Source organism: Lolium perenne, chromosome 3 (genome assembly GCF_019359855.2).
Source record: "Lolium perenne isolate Kyuss_39 chromosome 3, Kyuss_2.0, whole genome shotgun sequence".
NCBI classification, from domain to species: Eukaryota; Viridiplantae; Streptophyta; class Magnoliopsida; order Poales; family Poaceae; genus Lolium; species Lolium perenne.
The window spans coordinates 33,498,085-33,519,765 of NC_067246.2; the positions used below are offsets into that span (position 1 = coordinate 33,498,085).

General features: G+C 43.2%; 1 long non-coding RNA gene across 1 annotated transcript; it reads left to right on the plus strand.

Moving 5' to 3' along the window:
* The first annotated feature begins 19,204 nt into the window (after nt 1-19,204).
* LOC127338068 (uncharacterized) lies at nt 19,205-20,758 on the plus strand. The gene is made up of 3 exons (XR_007874189.1): nt 19,205-19,300; nt 19,531-19,609; nt 19,919-20,758. It is a non-coding gene; the product is annotated as an uncharacterized lncRNA (long non-coding RNA).
* The last annotated feature ends 923 nt before the right edge of the window (nt 20,759-21,681 follow it).

Genomic DNA, 21,681 nt, shown 5'->3' on the forward strand with positions numbered 1-21,681 from the left:
TTGCACTTGGCTCTATGTAAACGAGCTTTATTTTTAACTGTTGCCCATTTTGCTGGCATAAATATAAAAAGTTGATTCCCACAAAGAAAACCCTAATCTAAGAATTCTCCCATAAACTTCCTCGGTTTGGTGGCGGTGCTCATGGTAGTAGCAGAAGGAGACGGTAGCGACAGGATTCCCCTCCAATCGAACCGATCTGGTCGTCGATATGACGAAGTCAGGGACGTTGCATAGCAGGAGATGAGGCAAATTGAGGGGATCTGCCTCCGCACATTAGGGCGGATATTGAAGGGGATTGCAGCTGAAAACAATATTTTTTCTAACTAGCGTACTTTGGATGCCAAGATCTATCTAGGAGTAATTCTATAACGGAGAGAGATTTTGTAGCGTACCATCTTAGATCGAAAGCGGTTAACGTTCCGTAGAACATGGATGATGTAGTCGTATATTGCCGCCGACCTCAAGGTCGTGTTCAATCCTTGTATGACGACATGCACCACAAATGGCAGCACCTCCGTGATCTCGCAAGCGTACGGTGCTTGACGACGACTCTCGGTTCTCTGATCCAGCCAAGAATGCAGAAGTAGATATTCTGAATCGGAACACCAACAGCACAACGACATACTGGGGTGGAGTTTACTCCCACATGCGCAAATCTTCGAGGAACCACACAAGGGAGAGAAAACAAGAGAGAGAGAGAGAGAGAGAGAGAGAGAGAGAGAGAGAGAGAGAGAGAGAGAGAGAGGGGTGGAGGCGCATGGGGAAGGGAGAGGGACACTCCTTCTTAATTGCCTTGGGGGTTACTCCAACTCTTGTGGCCCTCACTTTATATAGGGGGTGGGGTGGCCGACCAAGTGGGAGGGGTGAACAAGGATGCGACACATCTCTCTTATACTCCACTAGAAAGGGAAAACTCCAGGAAATCTAGAATTAAGAATTAACAGAGAATGGCCTTAGGTACTTTGACATGATGTTTGAATAAAAAATATGCTAACTTGAAAAAACAAATTATCCTAGCTATCACTAGATAGTTATAGCACATAAAATCAGTTAATACCTAGTGAGGTAACAAGAGATAGGTAAAAACATAGTAGATGTCAAATTTGTTGTTATTATTCAATCACAAACACCATGTTTTGGGGAGCCAATCATCTCCAAGCTTTGGTGGTATCATGGCTTCATTATTATAGCTTTTTCTTTGATAACATAGTTTTCTATGTAGGAGCCAAAACCTACTTGATGAACATTAATGGATGGGTCATTAGAAAAAAAATGTAGAATTTTTGTCAAGGTCAAGTAGAGGTTATTTTATTTCACTTAGGATTTTAACTTCTTCTGCTTGTTTATCATTGGTGGCTTAAACTGGGTGGTTTCTTTTTCCTCTTTTATTGGTTCTTTATCTTCTTGTTCCTTTATTCTCTTTAACTACCCAACCTCTTTTTTCTTTCTTCTTAAATTCTTTAGTTATTGGTAATGTTGCCTTTTTGGCTTTGTGTTTTGGTAAAAATTTATATGAGGCAGCACCTTTAAATATATCACCCAAGTATGCTACCCTTTTTCTGCACTAAAGTTGATTTTCATCTTTTGTAAGTTTTATTTAACAAATATCTAGCTTTTGGATGATAGTAGCCATTTTATCTTCTATTTCTTGAGGAGTGCCTTTGGAGAAGTGTGCTAAGTATTGAAAATCTTCCTTTTCAGGAAGTTCTTTGATATAATTTTTAATTCTTTCTTTCGCTAAATTAAGTATTGTTGTTATACCATCTACTTCCATATCGTTTCCTCGGTAAATGCCAAAGATATTTTTTAAGAACAATAGTTGACCCTACAGGCGAGTGTACAGTGTAACTTCCTCATGTGGCTCTATCCAAAGCATTTTTGTACAATCTATCTAATCCATAATACAAGAGGAGGATCATATTATTCTCCCCACAAGAAATAGGATCCTCAATATGCATTTTATTTATTATTTCCCAAGCATCTCTTAGTGTTTCTCCAAACAGTTGTTCAAAGGAAGTAGTAGAATTCATAAGGAGGATTGGTCCGGGATGGTTCATAATGCTCAAGTTTGCAAATAAGGTTGATACTAATTGTTATGTGTTTGGTGTTTTAAAGAGAATTAAAAACAAGACAAAGAAAATTACTTTAAAAGTATAGAGGAGAAGAAACAACTCACAGTGGAGCAACCTCCCAGGCTTAGGTGTCTACACAAAGTTGGTGTTGATGATGCCATAAAATGTTCTAGAATTTGTGGTAGACATAGCCCGTCAATGTAACAAATCCATAAAATGTTCTCACAATTGCCTTGTGAGTTGAAGATGTGCTACAAGTTGATGAAGATGCATGTGTGATGTAGAAGATGTGCTCCCAAGTTGATGAAGATGCAATGGTGATTTCCCTCTTACAATTTCCTTGCAGCGGAGCCAGAAAATGTTCTTGATGGCAACAACTCGGTGTGTACCAACTCGTTGGGACACCAAGTGTAGATTTTTGTAGCAAGCGTATTTTTCCCACAAGGGTGACTTGAGGGTTTATATTGACCTCTCGGGAAATTCGCAAAGAGATTATTTCTTATTCTCCTCTTCTAGCAACCCGCAAATTAAGCAAAGTTTTTGTCTTGTTTTCCCAACTCCACAGTGTGGTTGTCAAGCACAAGGTTTCGTATTACTAATAAGAAATATAAATATAAAGTAAAGTAAAGTAAACAAGTTAAACTAAGTAAACAAGATCAAAGGCAATGCAGAGATGGCTGTTTTTGAGTTTTGTGTGTTTGTAAGTGAAGAAAGTATTTTTGTATTTTAGAATTAATAAATAGCAGAAAATATAAAATATGATAGTTGTGTTGGAAAGGTGTTTCTTATGTTTCAAAATGGATCGGGGTTCATGCGTTCACTTGTATACTCTCTTTTTAAGTTGTAGTGAACACAAACAATTCATCAAAGACACAATATTGGTAGAACTTCAACATGTGTTTGATAAGCAGTCATATGGGCATCACGTTCTAACATAGATGTTGGAGATATGCCCAAGAGGCAATAATAAAAGTGGTTATTATATATCTTTATGTTTATGATAAATGTTTATATACCATGCTATAATTGTATTAACCGAAACATTGATACATGTGTGATATGTAAACAACAAAGAGTCCCTAGTATGCCTCTTAACTAGCTTGTTGATTAATGGATGATTAGTTTCATAATCATGAACATTGGATGTTATTAATAACAAGGTTATATCATTGTATGAATGATGTAATGGACACACCCAATTAAGCATAGCATAAGATCACGTCATTAAGTTATTTGCTATAAGCTTTCGATACATAGTTACCTAGTCCTTATGACCATGAGATCATGTAAATCACTTATACCGGAAAGGTACTTTGATTACATCAAACGCCACTGCGTAAATGGGTGGTTATAAAGGTGGGATTAAGTATCTGGAAAGTATGAGTTGAGGCATATGGATCAACAGTGGGATTTGTCCATCCTGATGAAGGATAGATATACTCTGGGCCCTCTCGGTGGAATGTCGTCTAATGTCTTGCAAGCATATGAATAAGTTCATAAGAGACCACATACCACAGTACGAGTAAAGAGTACTTGTCAGGAGACGAGGTTGAACAAGGTATAGAGTGATACCGATGATCAAACCTCGGACAAGTAAAATATCACGTGACAAAGGGAATTGGTATCGTATGTGAATGGTTCATTCGATCACTGAAGTCATCGTTGAATATGTGGGAGCCATTATGGATCTCCAGATCCCGCTATTGGTTATTGGTCGGAGAGAGTACTCAACCATGTCCACATAGTTCGCGAACCGTAGGGTGACACACTTACACTAGTAGGAAAACCCTTATAGGCGGAGCTTATTTCTGTGGCGCACCACTAAAAATGCACCACAGAATATTATTTTGTGGCACACCATTCTGGGTGCGCCAAAGAAATAGCTTAATTTTGTGGCGCACGCTTCGGTAGTGCGCCACAGAAACTATGTGGGGCCCACATCCTGCCACCACCAATTATTAATGTAGGTATTTCTGTGGCGCACATGTCGTGCTGCGCCACAGAAATAACTCTTTCTGTGGCGCACGGGCTCCGGTGCGCCACAGAAGTAGTTGATTCTGTGGCGCACCTGCTCGGGTGCGCCACAGAATTAAGGGACTTATATCATCTCGCCCGTGCCCTCCCCCGCCTGTTCACCTCTCCCCTGTCCCGAGCCCCTCCCCTCTCCCCTCTCCCCTCTCCTCCGTGGTCGCCTGGATCCGCCGCCGCCGCCTTCCTCCGTGGTCGCCTGGATCCTCCATGGTCGTCACCGCCGCCGTCGCCGCCGCCTTCCTCCGCGAGGGGCGCATGCCGCCGCAGTCCTCCCATCCCCGCCACCTGCAGCACAAGCTGCCCCTACGGCGAGGAGGGGCCCCCGTCGCGGCAAGGTGGAGGAGCCGCCGCCTCCTCCTCCTCCTCCACCCCTGCCGTCATCTTCAACCTCGTCCTCCACCCCTGTCATCGGTGCTCTCTCTCCCCTCCCCTCCTCTCCCTCTTAATTCCTCCTCCGCTGCCCCTATGGCTTGTGTTTGCAAGCTCTGGTGATCATTTGATCACCAATTGGTTGATAATTACTTACTGCTTTCTCTATCTATGCATGTTGCTTGATATACTGTGTTGTTGCTTGATTTGTATATCTTCTCACCATGTACTGGTGGTTGCTTATGCTTTGAAAAGCATATGAATGGATGCATGATGCTTGCCAAGCATCCCTGTTGCCTAGCAGTTGACTAATTCATTTATCTGTGAAACTTTATCTTGTTAATGTAGATAATTGAGATGAACTACTTTGCAGTAATGATTCTATTACTGTATTTACTTAAGCTAGATGGATGCCAACTATTGTTGGGGACCCTAGCTTCATTTTGAATCCTGTTGGGTAATGATAAGTGTGTAGGCTTGGTGGTTTGGATGGTTTGGTGGTTGAATTGGCCGTTGCGGTCATGAGCTGGCTTGGTAAATCATCTGGGATGGTTTCCTTCCTAGTTCCATTTGGAAGATGCTACTATTCAATTGGTTGGCATAACCATGGTGACTTGAGTTGGTCAAATTCCTGGTCCTTGCCATTTGTACCAGGCTTCACTTGGTCTATGATTAAATGATGACCAAACATTATTATTCCACCCTATGTGCTTGTGTTTGACATGGCCGTTGCTATGTCTCTGTACATATTTACTTGATGGATTCTTGTGAGCTTATGGTATGCTACTATGCTACTGGTGGGCTTGTATACATACATATTTGTAGTTGCTCTTGGTTGGCCTAAGAATGCTCCCTGGCCAGATGCTTGATGTCTTGGCTCAGCCAATGATGCAAAGGCTGAGGCAAAAACTTGGATAAGAACAGATACTAAAATGTGTGATTTAAATGGAATGCTTATGATGGTATACTAAAATAGAGATATCCACAGTAGGGGATCATGTAAATGAATGCCACTGTGGTATCCTTTGAAGAAAATGGGAAGTTTCTGATGGTTTAAAAGACTAGGTGATGCTAGGTTATTAAGTTGGCTGTCAAGGTTGGTTTTATCTGGTTAACTTGGATAGGCTATGTGTTCTTGCTTACTTATGCATATCCATCTCTACTGGATTGACTAGCTCAGGCTTGGCCTCTCTCTTGCCAGCATCACTTGGTTACTACCAAGTGATGAATAATCCCTTATGGTACCCCAGACTTTGTTTTGAACTCAACTGAGTAATGATAAATTTCTATTTCTTGTTGGCTTTGATGAAAATAGAGATATCCACAGTAGGGGATCATGTAAATGAATGCCACTGTGGTATCCTTTGAAGAAAAAGGACTGTTTCTGATGGTTTTAAAAGGCTAGGTGGTGCTAGGTGATTCAGTTGGCTACCAAGACTTGTCTCATCTGGTTAGCTGGGATATGCTATGTGTTGTTGCTTGTTTAGGCATATCTATCACTTACTGGATTTACTGGTTCTTGATTGGCCTCTCTTTTGCCAGCATCACTTGGTCTATATACCAAGTGATGAATAATCCCTTTGGAGCATCTGCTCCATGCATGCTATGTGTGTTTGAGCATCTTGACTTATGTCACCATGGTTGCTGGTTTGTTGGTGTTTTTGTACTTGCCGATGATTAGATGGTTGGTCGATCACTCGTACACTCGGGGGTGGAGCAAGTGAGGCTTGGTGTGATGGCACAAATATCAACTTGTGCATCCTACCTGGCCTCACTTACTCCATCCCTGGATGTTAATATTTGTTTCGACCAACAAAGTATGAGGCATATGATATCTAGTTGAGATACCACTTGGCTCTTTCTTCCATTTTAGTGCCGATGATTAGAATGTTTGGTCACCTATACGCCGCAATATACTTTGTAGACGAGCCCCCCTTTCCCTGGCCGTCGTTCCGTGAACGAGTCCTTGACGAGACAACAACGCCGACATGCCTCTCCGGCGCAGCACCACTTTTCTTCTCTCGCCGTGCAGTACGTGAACGAGTTCTTAATGCCAAGACGGTGCCAGCCTCCCTAGCATCATGCCGACCCCTGTTGTCGCGCTTCAGGCCGTGTCGATCACGCGTCCTGCACTCTTCGCCTTTTTGCCCGGTGAACGAATAGACTAATCATTGGAATAAGGAAGCCGATGACGGCCGATCGCAATTTAATCTTGCGACCGGCCGTCATCGGTTTCCTTATTCCAACGATCAGCCTATTGGTTCACCGGGCAAGAAGGCGAACAGTGCAGGGCGCGGGACACACGGCTTGAAGCGCGGCAACACGGCCCGGCATAATGCTGGGCAGGCCGGCACGGTCTTTGCATCAAGGACTCGTTCACTAGACAGCGAGGGACTGCCGTGGTTCTGCGCCGGAGATGCACATCGGCGTTGTTGTGTCATCAAGCACCCGTTGACGGAACGCCGACCGGGGAAAGGGGGCCCTTCTGCAAAGTATACGGCGGTGTATACTGCAACTATGGTTTCTGACCATAGTATTTGTGTTGACCAACAATGTATGAGGCACTTATTCCATTTTGTCATTCCATTTGCTTTGAGATTTTCAAAATGCCGATGATTAAAATGTTTGGTCACCGTACACTTGGGGGTGGCGTAAGTGAGCCTGGTAAAATAGCACAAATATCAATCTCTTGTGCATCGGACTTGGTCTCACTTACGCCATCCCTGAATGTTAATATTTGTGTTGACCAACAATGTATGAGGCACTTATTCCATTTTGTCATTCCATTTTCTTTGAGATTTTCAAAATGCCGATGATTAAAATGTTTGGTCACCGTACACTCGGGAGCGGCGTAAGTGAGCCTGGTAAGATAGCACAAATATCAATCTCTTGTGCATCGGACTGGTCTCACTTACACCGTCCCTGAATGTTAATATTTGTGTTGACCAACAATGTATGAGGCATTTATTCCATTTCTCTTGTGCATCGGACTTGTTGGTCTCACTTTCTTCCATTTTCATCATAGTAGGAACTGGATGAAGTACCCCGATGCAAGCGAGCCTGGTGGGTAGAGATGAGGGAGCAAAGGAGGAACCGGATGAAGACTACTTTGTAGGATGAAGACTACTTTGTATCTCGAAATTGTGTATTTTGTATGAATTAAGAGTTGTATGCAAAACATTTGACACTTGCCACTATATATGTATCTCGATCGGGATCTAAGTAATGTGATGATGATGTCTATGTTATATCTGTGCAATGTACATGATATTTATATTATATCTGAATGTTGCTGTATATAACCTGTATATCTGTATATTGCTGTCTATAAACTGCATGTGTACAGGAGGCAGCACAAAATCGTGTATAATACAAGCAAATTCTGTGGCGCACTGCAAACCAATTCTGTGGCGCACTCTTTTCTGTGGCGCACCTAAGAGCACGTGCGCCATAGATACGTTAACTCTGTGGCGCATGGGCTGGTGCGCCACAGAAAGCTTATTTTTGTGGCGACGTTTCTGTGGCGCACCTCCCATGCGCCATAGAATCCATTTTTGGTGCGCCACTGATGAGGCTTTTCCTACTAGTGTTAAGGTTTGATGTTGAAATGGTAGAACTTGAATATGGAATGGAGTTCGAAGATTTGTTCAAAGTCTCGGATGGGATCCCGGACATCACGAGGAGTTCCGGAATGGTCCGGAGAATAAGATTCATATATAGGAAGTCATTTTATAAGATTTAAAATGATCCGGAAGATTTTACAGAAGGTTCTAGAAGTTTCTAGAAAAGTCCGGAAGAAATCACTAAGGAAGGAGGAGTCCCGAAGGGACTCCACCTCCCCATGGCCGGCCAACCCTAGAGGGGGGAGTCCACCTTGGACTCCACCAAGGGGGCCGGCCACCCCCCTCATGGAAGGGGGGAATCCCACCTCAAGTGGGATTCCCCCTTGGCCGCACCCCAAGGAGGCCGACCACCCCCTCTCCCCAAACCCTAGCCGCCCCACTCCTTCCCCTCTCCCGCAACGCTTAGCGAAGCTCCGCCGGAGATCTCCATCGCCACCGTCACCACGCCGTCGTGCTGCCGGATTCAAGGAGGAGCTACTACTTCCGCTGCCCGCTGGAACGGGGAGGTGGACGTCGTCTTCATCAACACCGAACGTGTGACCGAGTACGGAGGTGCTGCCCGATCGTGGCACCGTGATCAAGATCTTCTACGCGCTTTTGCAAGCGGCAAGTGATCGTCTACCGCAGCAACAAGAGCCTCATCTTGTAGGCTTTGGAAATCTTCAAGGGTGAGTCTCGATCATCCCCTCGTTGCTACCATCTTCTAGATTGCATCTTGGCTTGGATTGCGTTCTCGCGGTAGGAATTTTTTTGTTTTCTATGCAACGAATCCCTAAAATAGAGATGATGCAACACATCTCTCTTATACTCTTCAAGAAAGAAAAAATCCAAGCAATCTTGACTTAAGAATCAACAGATTGTAACCTTCAGTAATTTGATAGAATGTTTGAATCACAAATATGGTACCTTGACCAAACAACATTATCAAGATTTCACATGATAATTATAGCACATGAATTCACTTTATATGTAGTGAGGCAACAAAAGAAAGGTTAGTACCATAGTAGATAGTGAATTTGATGTCACTATTCAATCACTACCACCATGCTACTCCATCTAATACACACTTCTCCGCACACATGCTCTTGCATACCAGTTGGATCAGAACAAGTACTTAACAATGAGGTACATGATATGTATCTATCAATACACCTTACATATAGTAGCTTCCAATTTCATCTATCAAATCATAGAATAAAGATTCAACACATAGGAATTACATATATGACCATAATCATGTTGGACAGCTCATATGGTACTAGATCTATGAAGAACAAGAGAGAAATAGATCAAGCTACTACCACAGACCCATAGTCCAAAGGTGGACTACTCCCTCTTCATCATGGTGATGATGGTGGGGACGTTGGAGAAGGTAGAGATCCCTCCCGCGGCAGCTCCGACGGTGTTTCCCCCTCCAATCTTCGTTGATTCTGGCTCTGTTTTGGTGTTTCGGTGTTTCTGGGGCACTCTCTTGTGGAAGCCTTGGGAAGTCCTTTATATAGAGTTTTTAGGTCAGACGAAGTCTGTGGGTGAAAGAATCAAGCGAATCGGACAACAGAGGGGGATAGAGCAGGGGTGGTGCGCCCACCCTAACTAGGCGCGCCACCTGGGCTCTGTTGGCCCTCTTGGCCCTTCTCGCGACGTCCAAGTGCTCCAGATGATTCTCTTGATGAAATATTGACATCCCCGAAATCCTAGCCCCATTTGACTTCTTTTAGGTCTGTCAAAGCTAAAAATACACAAAACAAGGTTCTCCTGTCTTGCATGGTTATAACCAAAATAAAGGGGATCATTGGTGATGCGCGTGGTTGACGTATTGTCTTTTCGTTCGACACGCGTCCGTTGGGAACCCCAAGAGGAAGGTGTGATGCGCACAGCGACAAGTTTCCCTCAGTAGAAACCAAGGTTTACCGAACCAGTAGGAGTCAAGAAGCACGTTGAAGGTTGATGGCGGCGAGATGTAGTGCGGCGCAACACCAGGGATTCCGGCGCCAACGTGGAACCTGCACAACACAAACCAAGTACTTTGCCCCAACGAAACAGCGAGGTTGTCAATCTCACTGGCTTGCTGTAACAAAGGATTAGATGTATAGTGTGGATGATGATTGTTTGCAGAAAACAGTAGAACGAGTATTGCAGTAGATTGTATTTCAGTATAGAGAATTGGACCGGGGTCCACAGTTCACTAGAGGTGTCTCTCCCATAAGATAAACATCATGTTGGGTGAACAAATTACAGTTGGGCAATTGACAAATAAACAGGGCATGACCATGCACATACATATTGTGATGAGTATAGTGAGATTTAATTGGGCATTACGACAAAGTACATAGACCGCTATCTGATACGTCTCCTACTTATCGATAATTTCTTATGTTTCATGCCACATTATTGATGATATCTACATGTTTTGTGCACACTTTATGTCATATTTGTGCACTTTCTGGAACTAACCTATTAACAAGATGCCGAAGTGCCAGTTGCTGTTTTCTGCTTTTTTTGGTTTCAGAAATCCTAGTATAGAAATATAGTCGGAATTGGACGAAATCAACGCCCAGGGTCCTATTTTTCCACGAAGTTTCCAGAAGACCGAAGAGTTAACGAAGTGGGGCCACGAGGTGGCCAAACCATAGGGCGGCGCGGCCCAAGCCCTGGCCGCGCCGACCTATGGTGTGGGCCCCTCGTGACGCCCCTTGACCTGCCCTTCCGCCTACAAATAGCCTTCGTCGCGAAACCCCCAGTACCGAGAGCCACGATACGGAAAACCTTCCAGAGACGCCGCCGCCGCCAATCCCATCTCGGGGGATTCAGGAGATCGCCTCCGGCACCCTGCCAGAGAGGGGAATCATCTCCCGGAGGACTCTACGCCGCCATGGTCGCCTCCGGAGTGATGTGTGAGTAGTCTACCCCTGGACTATGGGTCCATAGCAGTAGCTAGATGGTTGTCTTCTCCCCATTGTGCTTAATTGTCGGGTCTTGTGAGCTGCCGAACATGATCAAGATCATCTATCTGTAATTCTATATGTTGTGTTTGTTGGGATCCGATGAATAGAGAATACTTGTTATGTTGATTATCAATTTATATCTATGTGTTGTTTATGATCTTGCATGCTCTCCGTTACTAGTAGATGCTCTGGTCAAGTAGATGCTTGTAACTCCGAGGGAGTATTTATGCTCGATAGTGGGTTCATGTCTCCGTGAATCTGGGGGAGTGACAGAAACCTCTAAGATTATGGATGTGCTGTTGCCACTAGGGATAAAACATTGGTGCTATGTTCGAGGATGTAGTTACTGATTACATTACGCGCAATACTTAATGCAATTGTCTGTTGTTAGCAACTTAATACTGGAAGGGGTTCGGATGATAACCTGAAGGTGGACTTTTTAGGCATAGATGCATGCTGGATAGTGGTCTATGTACTTTGTCGTAATGCCCAATTAAATCTCACTATACTCATCATAATATGTATGTGCATGGTCATGCCCTCTTTATTTGTCAATTGCCCAACTGTAATTTGTTCACCCAACATGCTGTATATCTTATGGGAGAGACACCTCTAGTGAACTGTGGACCCCGGTCCAATTCTCTTTACTGAAATACAATCTACTGCAATACTTGTTCTACTGTTTTCTGCAAACAATCATCATCCACACTATACATCTAATCCTTTGTTACAGCAAGCCGGTGAGATTGACAACCTCGCTGTTTCGTTGGGGCAAAGTACTTGGTTTGTGTTGTGCAGGTTCCACGTTGGCGCCGGAATCTCTGGTGTTGCGCCGCACTACATCTCGCCGCCATCAACCTTCAACATGCTTCTTGGCTCCTACTGGTTCGATAAACCTTGGTTTCATACTGAGGGAAAACTTGCCGCTGTACGCATCACACCTTCCTCTTGGGGTTCCCAACGGACGCGTGCTGTACGCGTATCACTATCCAGCATGCATCTATGCCTAAAAAGTCCACCTTCAGGTTATCATCCGAACCCCCTCCAGTATTAAGTTGCTAACAATAGACAATTGCATTAAGTATTGCGCGTAATGTAATCAGTAACTACATCCTCGAACATAGCACCAATGTTTTATCCCTAGTGGCAACAGCACATCCATAATCTTAGAGATTTCTGTCACTTCCCCAGATTCACGGAGACATGAACCCACTATCGAGCATAAATACCCCCTCTTGGAGTTAATAGCAAAAACATGGCCAGAGCCTCTACTAATAACGGAGAGCATGCAAGATCATAAACAACACATAGATATAAATTGATAATCAACATAACATAGTATTCTCTATTCATCGGATCCCAACAAACACAACATATAGCATTACAGATAGACGATCTTGATCATGTTCGGCAGCTCACAAGATCCGACAATTAAGCACAATGAGGAGAAGACAACCATCTAGCTACTGCTATGGACCCATAGTCCAGGGGTAGACTACTCACACATCACTCCGGAGGCGACCATGGCGGCGTAGAGTCCTCCGGGAGATGATTCCCCTCTCCGGCATGGTGCCGGAGGCCATCTCCTGAATCCCCCGAGATGGGATTGGCGGCGGCGGCGTCTCTGGAAGGTTTTTCGTATCGTGGCTCTCGGTACTGGGGGTTTCGCGACGAAGGCTATTTGTAGGCGGAAGGGGTAGGTCAGGGGGCGTCGCGAGGGGCCCAGGAGACAGGTCGGCGCGGCCAAGGGTGGGGCCGCGCCGCCTGCCCTCCTGGCCACCTCGTGGCCCCACTTCGTTGAATCTTCGGTCTTCTGGAAGCTTCGTGGCAAAATAGGACCCTGGGCGTTGATTTCGTCCATTTCCGAGAATATTTCCTTACTAGGATTTCTGAAACCAAAAATAGCAGAAAACAGCAACTGGCACTTCGGCATCTTGTTAATAGGTTAGTTCCAGAAAATGCATAAATATGATGTAAAGTATGCATAAAACATGTAGATATCATCAATAATGTGGCATGGAACATAAGAAATTATCGATACGTCGGAGACGTATCAGCATCCCCAAGATTAGTTTCTGCTCGTCCCGAGCAGGTAAACGATAAACAAAGATAATTTCTGGAGTGACATGCCATCATAACCTTGATCATACTATTGTAAAGCATATGAGCTGAGATCAAATCATTCAAAGTAAGTATCTATATTGATATAAGAGATGATAATGCAAGAGTTAGACAAGCTAGAAGTTTTCATGAACTATTGCTTTAAAGACATGCAACCGTACAAAGTTCATTAAAGATGTATTAAGTATTCAGCATAGAATTTCTATCCTTCATTCCAAGCATCAAGTAAATTTTCACAACATAAGAAGGATTCAGTCAAGTAAACATAAACATGAACGTCATGAATCAACTGTTTCGAAGTCTACTCAACCGGTGAGCGCAAGCATTTGGTATTAGCACCAGGATGTTATGGCATAAAGAACGTTAATGGGGGTTTGGAAGGCCAAATGGAAGAAAGGCTTGCAAAGCTGTAAATGACCATTAGACAAGAGGAAGCCTTATGATCGAAGCTATGCAAGGAGTAGTGATTGCCATGCAACGGATGCACATAGAGCTATATGTGTATGAAAGCTCTCCAATGGAACTAGTGGGGGTGCATCCAACTTGGTTGCTCACGAAGACCTAGAGCACTTTTGAGGAGGCTCATCATTGGAATATACAACCCAAGTTCTATAGTGTAAATTCCCCACATAGTTATACTAGTAAAACATGAAAACTCTCTCATATGAATGTAGGTGCTAAACATGAGCACAAATGATGACTATGAATAATGCGGGTGCTAAAACATGAGCACAAGTGTGGATAAAAGATAGTAATGCTGCCCCCTTTTTCTTTATTCTCTTTTTTTTCTTTTTTTTTCTTTTTCTTTTCCCTTTTTTTTCTTTCTTTTCATTTTTTCTTTCTTCTTTTTTTTTTTCCTTTTTTGATGGCCTCCACGGCTCTTTTCATTTTTAGGGGCAACATCCTAATATGACAACACACTTTTTGGTACAAATAACTCATAATGAATGAAACATGATGTATGAAACTGTATGCCTCTGCCAGTGTAGCAGGATGTGCAATGATCTAGCGTAACATGGGTAAACCACACATCAGCTGTATATGATCATGCAAAGCAATATATAAATAATAAATGAAAACATGGCATGTAATGTAAAAATGGATGTTGCATGGCAATATATCTCGGAACAGCTATGGAAATGCTGTGGTAGGTAGGTATGGTGGCTGTTTTGAGGAGATGTATGGGCTTATGTGTAGGAGAACAAGAGAAAGTTCTCCCACGGGTTTGGATGTACCGGCGAAGTATGCACAATTCTCAATGTGAGCAAAAGGAAATGCACAGTACCGAAGAGGCTAGCAAATTTGGATGGTGGAAGTGCCAAAAACCGTAGCTTAACATTAGTCAAAAAGAACTCACAAGCTTATTACAAACAACTAGCAGGTTCATCATTAAGAGCATGATTAAAATTTACTCCAAGGAGGGCCGTTCACGGTGGCACAAGTACCCCGCTAGCTCCCTCGACCTTCAGCACAACTTAGTTATTACGATGAACTCTCAGACATGGAAAGCTATCAAGTCCAGCTACGCCTTCAACTATTTAAATAGAGTTTGTAGTACGGCACAAGCTTAAAGACAACAATCCACTACTAATTTTAACTTATTTATCCAGCAAGCCTTACCATCTAAATATCTCAAAACATTTGCAAAGAATCAAGTTATCAAAGCTCAATGTTCTACAAGCATTTTATTTATACACTACCACATGCAACATTTCCCGTTTGCAACCATACAACAATTTTAACGAAGAAGAAACTTCGCCATGAATATTATGAGTAGAGCCTAAGGACATACTTCTCCATATGCTACAGCGGAGCGTGTCTCTCTCCCACACAAAGAATGCTAGGATCCATTTTATTCAAACAAAACAAAAACAAACCGACGCTCCAAGCAAAGCACATAAGATGTGATGGAATAAAAATATAGTTTCAGGGGAGGAACCTGATAATGTTGTCGATGAAGAAGGGGATGCCTTGGGCATCCCCAAGCTTAGACGCTTGAGTCTTCTTGATATATGCAGGGGTGAACCACCGGGGCATCCCCAAGCTTAGAGCTTTCACTCTCCTTGATCATGTTGTATCATCTCCCTCTCTTGATCCTTGAAAACTTCCTCCACACCAAACTCAAAACAACTCATTAGAGAGTTAGTGCACAATCAAAATATACATGTTCAGAGGTGACATAATCATTCTTAACACTTCTGGACATTGCACAAAGCTACTGAAAGTCAATGGAATTGAAATATCCATCGAACATATCAAAACAGGCAATGCGAAATAAAAGGCAGAATCTGTCAAAACAGAACAGTTCGTAAAGACAAATTTTATTGAGGCACCAGACTTGCACAAATGAAAATGCTCAAATTGAATGAAAGTTGCGTACATATCTGAGGATCACTCACGTAAATTGGCATAATTTTCTGAGTTACCTACAGAGAATTTTGCCCAGATTCGTGATAGCAAAGAAATCTGTTTCTGCGCAGTAATCCAAATCTAGTATGAACCTTACTATCAACGACTTTACTTGGCACAACAAAACACTAAACTAAGATAAGGAGAGGTTGCTACAGTAGTAAACAACTTCCAAGACTCAAATATAAAAACAAAGTACCGTAGTAAAAATATGGGTTGTCTCCCATAAGCGCTTTTCTTTAACGCCTTTCAGCTAGGCGCCGAAAGTGTGTATCAAGTATTATCGAAGGTTGGTGCATCTACAGCGGGGTGTGGAGTTTTTTCAACTATGCATTTTATCTTTTCTATGTGAGTTTCAGAGGCTCCCTTTTCATTAGTCTTAGGTTTGCTACTCTCATCAAACAAATTTTCAGGAACAAGCCAAGAATAGTTATTTTCTAGTGCGTCATTCATCGCTAGGAGCTTACATGGTATTGGTGCTTTGATCTCCCCACCATCATTAATATTATTAGTGTACCTTATTCTCTCCATGTCCATCTTTTCAAGGAGACTAACAAAATTGGTATAAGAACCAAGAATCTTGTATTTAATAAAGACCTTCCTAGCCTCTTTTGCTATACCACCAAATTCTCTAAGAAGGGTTTCTAAAACAAAATCTTTCTTTTCCCCTTCTTCCATATCACCGAGTGTAAGAAACATGTGTTGGATTATAGGATTGAGATTAACAAATTTAGTTTCCAACATGCGAACTAAAGCAGCAGCAGCAATTTCATAAGTAGGAGCAAGTTCTACCAAGTGTCTATCTTCAAAATCTTCAACGGTACTAACATGATTGAAAAATTCTTCTATATTATTTCTCCCAATTATAGACCCACGTCCTACCGGTACATCTTTAAGAACAAACTTAGGAGGAAACATGATGAAATAAGTAAAGTAAATGCAAGTAACTAATTTTTTTTTGATATAGCAAACAAGACAGTAAATAAAGTAAAACTAGCAACTAATTTTTTGGTATTTTGATTTAGTGCAGCAAACAAAGTAGTAAATAAAACTAAGCAAGACAAAAACAAAGTAAAGAGATTGGAATGTGGAGACTCCCCTTGCAGCGTGTCTTGATCTCCCCAGCAACGGCGCCAGAAATTTGCTGCTGGCGCAAAGTTGACTTGGGAGTTAGAGATCTCTGTGGTGCAACTTTTCTTCAGTTCCCCGGCAACGGCGCCAGAAATTTGCTTGATGCGCGTGGTTGACGTATTTTCTTTTCGTTCGACACGCGTCCGTTGGGAACCCCAAGAGGAAGGTGTGATGCGCACAGCGGCAAGTTTCCCTCAGTAGAAATCAAGGTTTATCGAACCAGTAGGAGTCAAGAAGCACGTTGAAGGTTGATGGCGGCGAGATGTAGTGCGGCGCAACACCAGGGATTCCGGCGCCAACGTGGAACCTGCACAACACAAACCAAGTACTTTGCCCCAACGAAACAGCGAGGTTGTCAATCTCACCGGCTTGCTGTAACAAAGGATTAGATGTATAGTGTGGATGATGATTGTTTGCAGAAAACAGTAGAACGAGTATTGCAGTAGATTGTATTTCAGTATAGAGAATTGGACCGGGGTCCACAGTTCACTAGAGGTGTCTCTCACATAAGATAAACAGCATGTTGGGTGAACAAATTACAGTTGGGCAATTGACAAATAAAGAGGGCATGACCATGCACATACATATTATGATGAGTATAGTGAGATTTAATTGGGCATTACGACTAAGTACATAGACCGCTATCCAGCATGCATCTATGCCTAAAAAGTCCACCTTCAGGTTATCATCCGAACCCCCTCCAGTATTAAGTTGCTAACAACAGACAATTGCATTAAGTATTGCGCGTAATGTAATCAGTAACTACATCCTCGAACATAGCACCAATGTTTTATCCCTAGTGGCAACAGCACATCCATAATCTTAGAGATTTCTGTCACTTCCCCAGATTCCGGAGACATGAACCCACTATCGAGCATAAATACCCCCTCTTGGAGTTAATAGCAAAAACTTGGCCAGAGCCTCTACTAATAACGGAGAGCATGCAAGATCATAAACAACACATAGATATAAATTGATAATCAACATAACATAGTATTCTCTATTCATCGGATCCCAACAAACACAACATATAGCATTACAGATAGATGATCTTGATCATGTTCGGCAGCTCACAAGATCCGACAATTAAGCACAATGAGGAGAAGACAACCATCTAGCTACTGCTATGGACCCATAGTCCAGGGGTAGACTACTCACACATCACTCCGGAGGCGACCATGGCGGCGTAGAGTCCTCCGGGAGATGATTCCCCTCTCCGGCAGGGTGCCGGAGGCGATCTCCTGAATCCCCCGAGATGGGATTGGCGGCGGCGGCGTCTCTGGAAGGTTTTCTGTATCGTGGCTCTCGGTACTGGGGGTTTCACGATGAAGGCTATTTGTAGGCGGAAGGGTAGGTCAGGGGGCGTCGCGAGGGGCCCAGGAGACAGGTCGGCGCGGCCAAGGGTGGGGCCGCGCCGCCTGCCCTCCTGGCCACCTCGTGGCCCCACTTCGTTGACTCTTCGGTCTTCTGGAAGCTTCGTGGCAAAATAGGACCCTGGGCGTTGATTTCGTCCAATTCCGAGAATATTTCCTTACTAGGATTTCTGAAACCAAAAACAGCAGAAAACAGCAACTGGCACTTCGGCATCTTGTTAATAGGTTAGTTCCAGAAAATGCATAAATATGATGTAAAGTATGCATAAAACATGTAGATATCATCAATAATGTGGCATGGAACATAAGAAATTATCGATACGTCGGAGACGTATCAATTGGTAAATCCCCAAAAATCAATATAACACATGGATATAACATCATATTTGTTGCAAATATATGGAAATATGTGTCAAGAAAATACAAAGTTTATGCATGCATTTTGTATGCATCAAGTAGTCTCTCTCGGATAATTTAGAGAAAGTGTTAGACATGAATCTGATTCTATGAATTTTGTAACAACCTTTGTGGGTTTAAAGATTAACTTCCGGAAGAGTGATTTGCTAAATAAATTTAACATCAGTACCGAGAGTTGTTTGGGTGCGAGACCAGTGCTTTCCCTTTCAAGTATTTTGGAATACCAATTAATTTTCGACGGTTAAAGAATAGTGATTGGAAACCTATGGAGGACCATTTTGATAGGAAACATAATAGTTGTATCGGAAAGCTTATATGGAGGCCATCTAATTCTTATTAATTATGTTTCGACAAGCTTGCCAATGTTCATTCGCTAGGGTTCCTCGCTCCGGCCGAATCCTCCGCCGCCCTCTCTCCCACGAGTTCCCGCTGCCTTCTCTGCCCATCATGCCTCCCACCGGTGAATCCCGTCTCCCGGCCTCCCGTGGGCTCCTCATCGCCTGCAAGAGTTGTGTAGGTCGCCGCCACCCCTCTTCCTCCGGCCACGCCCGGGGAGCTTGAGCTTCTACGGCGGAGTACGGCCATGCCGACACCATCCCTTTGCCTCGCACCAGCCCGCCGACGGGCGAGTGCGCCGTCCAACCTCCAAGTCCGGCGCCGCCCAGCGTGTCGCTGCCCGGCCTGCACAACTCGAGGATGCCGACGCCCCTGCACCGCTGCACGCGTATCCTCGCTGCTGCCCTGCGCGCCGTCGCCCTGCTTGACGCGAGGACGCCACTGCCTCCGCTCATCTGTCGTTCGCCACCAAGGTCTGTCAGTTTATCTTAGAGGGAGGCTTCTCCAGGTCCGTTCCCTGCCTCTGTCTAACGCTGGATAGAGTCTCCTCCAGGTTTCCTCTTCAAATTTTGGCAAATTATTTTTTCTTAAGGTTATATGATCAAATGATTAAATTGTTGGAACTTCTGTCATAGCACTACTACCATGGCCTACTGAAATATCCTCAAGACTCTCAATCGTATATATGTCTGAATATATGCAGGGAGCAAGTATTCCACTCGTGTGGCTAGAGTGTGCTGTGTCAAACACCACAATGGCTTCTTTGTTTACAGGAAGCTTGCGTAAGTCCTAGATCTCAACTGACAGAACTAAACAACAAAGGAAAATTTTCAATTGGATTTGTTTTCTGCACATGCTCACTTTCCAATACATTTGTTAGGTACACTAAAGAGGTAGAGATTTGTTAGTCCCCTGATTAGATTGCAGTAGGACTGAAGATTTTGTGATCTGTTCTGGCGTGGTGGCATTTTTAGTTCTCTACTTAAGCAATATGCACTGTTCATCCCATTTTACATGCTCTGATAGTCACACACATATATACAATTAGACTTTCCAATATATGCGTACATGTGTATACCCTCGCTGCTCAGGTAGATGAGCTCTGACGTCATGTCCATGGCGAGTTAGAGTTCTGTTGTGAAAGCCCCACACAGAGAGGCTGGTGCACGCATTGATGACCACAACCTTTGGAGGTGACGCAGGTGGTAGCCTCTGTGTCGACGAGCTCCCGCGACACGCTACGGAAGCTTCGATGCCGAGGTCCACATCCACAGGTAGGTATTTTCTGGTGATGTTTGTGATTGAGTTATTCATATATACTTACATGGTGCAAAGCAGAAACGCTTCTTCATTTTGGACCAGTCACGTAAGGTGAGCTAAATGACCTTGACCATTTTTTAGTTCAGTTCTCAGTTATTGCGAAAAATAGCTACAAACGGTGTGATGATGCAAATAGTGTGTAGTTCAATTATTACCCTTACTGTAACAACTGAGTCCATGTAATGTATGATGAAGCCAGTCTTGGCTAGAGTGGATCGGTAAATTGATTTATGGAATCATATATTTTAATACTGTGCATGGATCACAACTGATGACCGTTAATTGACAGCTCGTATGTGTAATTTGTTCTGACCACTTACTTGAAGTTATAATTCTAATATATGCTATATTATTACTGAAAAGTGTTAAGTGTGTGAATTATTGGCCGCAAATCGGCAAAAACCAAAATTAGCTTATTCTGAACATACATCATACTGTGCTGATTTCTTGAAATTATTTAATCATACGCAGAAGCTTGATGCACCTGCAAACATATTGGAATTTGAAGCAAGGCGAGAGGATGCCGTGTTCCTCACTGCGCGCGGCCTCGGCGTGCCTGCGTGTGGCAGTAAATAGACGAGCCGTCGCCGCCAACCATGCCACCGGCCAACCCCGACTTATTTTTTTATTTTGGCATTTCTGGTTCCTGTTTGGGTGTCGTGTTGCGTGGCAGTTAATAATTTGTTTTTTCTAATGCTTTATTTAGTAGTTATGGCCTGAACACTTTTTTATGACGGAACTCTTTCGGTCTTGCTCAGGTGATTTGTTTAGGAAGCTAGATGAAATTCTTATTTGTTCCTAATTCATATGCAACGTTATAGAGCTTGCATGGTGCATAATATGGACAATACTTTTCATTTAAGATCATCGGGCTGACAACCATATTTGGCAATGTCACTACACAGTATGCTACACGCAATGCACTCTTCAAAGGACAGTGTAACAAAGCAGGGCATCTTGAGGTTCGCAGAAGGCAGCCCTGAGCCTCTTAAGGTACATACAATGGCTTATACTGTAATTTTGCTCAATTTCAAACTTTCCGATAGCTTTGCAACTTGATATTTAAGTTGTTTAACTGAGGTAAGTGCACAGTTTGTGCCATCAATTGAAAATGCCTCTGAGTGCCCTACTTGACTAGCATCCATCAAAATTATTTTGCTACAGTAAGATAGAGGTACAAGTTGCAAAGATATTTATTTATTTTCTGTTTATACTACATGTTGAATTATATTCTTATATACTTGTTGGCATGCCACATCAGTATCCATATTTTATATGATAGATAGATGGGGTTCAGACTTGTGATTTTCAATAATACTAACTATGCTACCTATTTAGTATGTGTTATAATACAGTTTCAGTTGGTCAAGCCAAACCAAGGGTAAATGAAGTGGTGGTGATGACAATGTTAAACTAAGGGAAAATGAAGTATAAGGAGAGGTGGGGTGGAAGAATAGGCCACGAGACATGACATCTGCAAAGAAGAAAAAACATGAGAAGGAGAGAGTCGATATTTATCCATATATGAACGGGA